The sequence below is a fragment of the Staurois parvus genome, unplaced genomic scaffold (genome assembly GCF_062004578.1).
Source record: "Staurois parvus isolate SC_StPar_1 unplaced genomic scaffold, SC_StPar_1.0 ptg000462l, whole genome shotgun sequence".
NCBI lineage: Eukaryota > Metazoa > Chordata > Amphibia > Anura > Ranidae > Staurois > Staurois parvus.
In genome coordinates this window covers 48,163-52,945 of record NW_028318258.1, presented here as the reverse complement: position 1 = coordinate 52,945, position 4,783 = coordinate 48,163, and the positions used below count along the sequence as shown (strand labels likewise).

General features: G+C 40.5%; 1 non-coding gene across 1 annotated transcript; it reads left to right on the top strand.

Moving 5' to 3' along the window:
- The first annotated feature begins 1,291 nt into the window (after positions 1–1,291).
- Positions 1,292–1,357, top strand: LOC149452821 (small nucleolar RNA SNORD82). The gene has a single exon (XR_016314836.1). It is a non-coding gene; the product is annotated as a small nucleolar RNA SNORD82 (small nucleolar RNA).
- Positions 1,358–4,783: the final 3,426 nt, after the last annotated feature.

Sequence of the window (4,783 nt, the reverse complement as noted above, 5' to 3'; positions counted from 1 at the left end):
ACCCTCACATGCTGTGGTGAAGTAAAAGTTTGGTGAGGGAAGGGAGAGTAGTCTGAATCGGGTTCTGGTAGCGCCCACACGCACGCATTTCTTCACTCTTCAGTGGGGCGCCTCCATCTCACACCGCAGACTTGCTCTGCCAGGCAGCCAATCACCTCCACCACCCTCCAAGGTCCCACATGACAACATCTCTTCTTTTTCTTCTCTTTTCGTTTGTTGCTCTTCTCATGTCATGTGGTCTTGGTGGACTCACCAGTGATTGGTTCTGGACACCAATTGGTTCTGGACTCACCAGTGATTGGTTCTGGCCTCACACCCCCCCAAGGTGTGCACATAGCCTTGGTAGTAAGCCGTCCCTCAGCTGATTACCATGGTGTGTCCTGTTCTATATAAACCCTTCCAGGATCTGTGAGGGTCACATCATGGAGAGCCCGTCCATTTCATTCCCTTTATTCCTAGACGTGTCTGCTGTGATGTATGTGTGGATGTATTATTATGAATAATGTATACCTCTTACACCGAATACCGTACTCATACATTACACACAACCGCTCAGCCCCCATCCCCAGATCACACACCAACATACCCACAATCCTCTGCAACATTTATGCAAATGAGAGGGGCGGGGACTTTGCAACCTACCACTCAGAAAACGGGGGCGTGGCATCAGAGCATGGGGGCGGGGCGACAAAGCTTTGGGGCGGCATCTCTATGTCCTCCCATTGAACTTTTTAGAGGGGGTGGCTTTCACCTCCATAAATGTGGGGGCGTAGTACCTCTCTAAATGAGAGTGGGGAAAAGACCGAAACTCCGCCTGGGGGGAGGAGTATGGTGTAGAACTCTTCGAGGGGGCGGAGAAGAGGCGGGATCAGAATCCTCATCTGCCGTGATGGAAGGGGCGGGTCTCCACCTAGGGGGAGGAGAACAGGAGGCAAATCATAGAGAAAGAGGCGGCGCTCTGTGGGTTGAGGACACCTGAAGTGACAGGCTGCCCTCTTTTCTACTTCCGGGTCACCTCTGTTTCCATGGCCGCGCCCTGGGATTACAGGGGAAGGAGACATGGACATAGTGGATGGCTCCTCCCACTCTTACAATACTAGATATCTAATAGAGAGATGGTGTCACTGAAATTTGGTTTGGTGTGTTAATGGAATTCTATTCTTTACATGAATCTGAAGAAGAGAAAAAACCTGTTGCCAAGAAAGCTCCTGCCAAAATGCCTCAAGGGAAGAAACCTGGAAAGGAGGAGTCTGAAGAGGAGGGTAAGCTGCCTGCTGTCTTATGAATTGTTGGCACAAATGATGAACAATTTTGGGACTTAATACTGATCTTTGATGACTGATGTTTGCTGATGTGCCATAAATGTGATAACTTTGTTTTTAACATGCAATGGAGATCTCTTTTTACTGGAACTTTTATTTTTTTTTTACTTGTGTAATGAAAGAAAACCTTTTGTCAGATTTTTTTTTTTTTTTTTGCCGTCTGTGTCCCCGTTGTAGAGATTCAACATTTTGTTGCCACCAAAACATGAATGCAGGAGACCTTTTTCTAATGGGGGCACGTTTTCCTGTGACAACTGTCTGAGAGGATATCCTTCACATTGGAAAGATATCTCCTCTTCATGTTGAGGCAACATTGAAGGAAGTGAAGGGAATTCTCTGACACAGATGGTCAATAAATGTAACCCTCTCCTCTTCTATCCAACATATTTAAAAAGGGAAAAAAAAGCCTTTTTGCTCTACTTAACTGCATTGCCATATTTAACCACTTCAAGTCTGGACACTTTTACCCCCTTCCTGGTCCAGGCCAATCTTCAGCTTTCAGTGCTATCACACTTTGAATGACAATTGCGCGGTCATGCAACACTGTACCCATATGAATTTTTTAGCCTTTTTTTTAGACAGATAAAGCTTTATTTTGGTGGTATTTATTCACCACTGGGATTTTTATTTTTTTTGTTATGTAAATGAAAGTCCAAAAATTTTGAAAAAAAGTGTTTTTCTTATAAAATTTTGCAAATATATATTTCATCATAAATCTTGGCCAAAATGTATTCCGTTATCTTTCCAGTAAAAAAAAAAATCCCAAATTAGTTTATAACCAAAATTATAATTTTTAAACATTTTTTTTAACCATTTTATTTTTTTATATTTGTTTTTTTACATACTGTCACTCTAGGAGTGGAGTGTCACCATGGTGACACTACTTTTTTTTTTTTTTTTTTTTTTTATACTTTACCAGGAAATTGAGCATTTGTTTTCATTAGTTTTTTGCTGAAAAATATTTAAAAAAAAAAAAAGTTCATACATTAAAATTTTTTTTGTACCTTAAAATATTTTCAGGGTTTCATGTGCATTTTTATGTACAAATGTGCGCAAAATGTTAAAAAAATTGGCTCTGGAAGTGATGTGTTTAGGAAACGTTATTCGGGGCGCTGGATGTATGCTGGACTCTTGGTTTTCTGGCACCTATAGACCTTTGTCGTGTACTATGCATATCCAGATGCAGAGGTTATCGAAAATGTCAGGAAATCCATATTGGCTGTGTGCATTCCAGTTGAGAAAATTTGAGAATTCTCACCTGGCAATATAATGGCCCTTCTGGGGTACAAGTGTCAAGAAAATTTCAGTTGAGTTTTCTCTTGTCAGTAGTATTAAGTCTGCAAGTGTCAATTTCCTTTAGGTTTTCCAAAACATATGCGGTCAAACCTAAACTTTCAGTTTGTATGCAGTCAGGAAGGCTCTTGCGTGTCTTAGTTGAAGGTAAATCTAAAGGAAATTGAATAGGAAAGTTGTGTAATGTATGGCCAGCTTTAGCCTCTGTTCTGCAGTTGCCATGGTGCTGCGCGTGTGATTGGTTATAACACCAACCATTAAATGGCTTGACAGTTTAGTTGAAAGATGCAGGCAACTGTGACAGTTGTTGTCATGGGATGCTCTGAATGTCATTTATGTGAAACTGTTAAATCGGTGTGTGTATATCTCTGCTTTAAGTTGTGTTCGTATAGTAGCATAATAGCGTTCCCTTGGGTCTCTGGGACAGATAATGAAGCTGAAATTCCTGCTTTACATGCTAATTCTATTCAATGTTGGCCATCATTTCAAAGTTCATGCCATATTTGCTAATGTGTATTTGGTATTTCTGGTTAAAATCTTTTTTTCTTTTTTTTACTCCTTTTGTTAGATTTGTCAGTATTTGTTGCAAATCTGAATTCTGCAAAAGATTATGATGAACTTAAAAATGCTCTGAGGGAGTTTTTTCTGTAAGAAGAACTTGCCAGTGCAGGATGTTCAGATTGGAGCCTCCAAGTAAGTATTTCTTAAGATAACGTGCTGAATAGGCGCCCTGTGCTGCAGCTCCTTCACTTGCTCTGCAACTGCATGCTTCTGCTGGTTCACACCTATGCAGTTTGCGTTTCTGCAGTGCTTTTTGCGGTGTGTTTTTGTACATACGGTTTTTTTCTAGTTGCTAGGAAGATTAAACCAAAAAAATGCATTAAAAAAAATGCACTGCATGCTTTTCCGCATTGTCTCCATTGAAGACTATAGAACCGAAAACTCAACTTTGTGTTAAAAAAAAAAGTCCCTGACCCTTTCCAAAAATATATATACCTGTGCTTAAATCCCAATAGCTTGTACATGCATTTATCCATCAGGTGCTAAAAGGGATGTAACCACATATTAATATTAATTACACCCCTTTAGCACCTGATGGATAAATGCATGTACTAGCTATTGGGATTTCAGCACAGGTATATCTTGTTTGTTGTATTGTTGGGTCAGTAGCCAGACCTGAACCTTGTAGCTCTCCCCCATTGTGTCTTTTCCCCTATGCTAGCATTGTGTCCACAGTAGCATTTGCGTCGGCAGAGCAGAGTAGGACTGGCCATAGAGGGATTACTTTGACACAGTTGGCCAGCTTAAGCATGTATTGCAATATGTGTGAACTAAATATCCCTATTTATTGCATAGTCTGCTGGAAAGGGTATATACCAGTGTGCAGAGGGTCCTCAGAATTTCTAGTGTTAATATGTGGTTACACCCCTTTAGCACCTGATAGATAAATGCATGCACTAGCGGTTGGGATTTGAGCACAGGGATCTCTTGTTTGTTTGTTGTGCTGCAGCTCCTTCACTTTTCCATCTCTACTGCAGGAGGTTTGGCTATGTGGAGTTTGCTACTGCGGAGGAAGTGGAAAAAGCCCTGAAATTAAATGGAAAGAAGGTTCTTTGTTTTGTGATGAAAGTAGAGAAGGCCAACACTCCTGCAGAGAAAACAAAAATGCAGAGAACATAGGATAGGATCTGTTTGTCCTCCCATATAGTACTTTTGTTTTTAAATTGATCCGTTGGCTAGTTTTTACATTTTCATAATATGATTATATATTAAATGTACACATCTAGCCTAATAGCAAGCAAGAATAGGTCCTGTGTATCTTTTGGATTCTAATTGACTTTAAGGCATGGATTGTGAAACTCTCTGTAAATTAAAGTCAATTACTGCTCACTCTTTGTTCCCTTTATAGTGATGCTGTTATTGGGGGGACCAAAAAGATGTTGGCAGCCTGGTTGTTATGCTGACACACTGTTTTTAATACTTAATCACCAGTTTTAATAAAGTGAGCAGATAAGGAAGGTTGGGGTTCAGTCAAGCCCATATTTGCATCCTTGTTTCAACAATAGCTTCAGTTTCCTCATAGGTAAAGTTTGCAGTACTAGAGGAAGACAATAGTAGCTTCGTCGTGGTGCATGTTCCAAAGTCGTAGAAATGTAGGCCTGATGTGT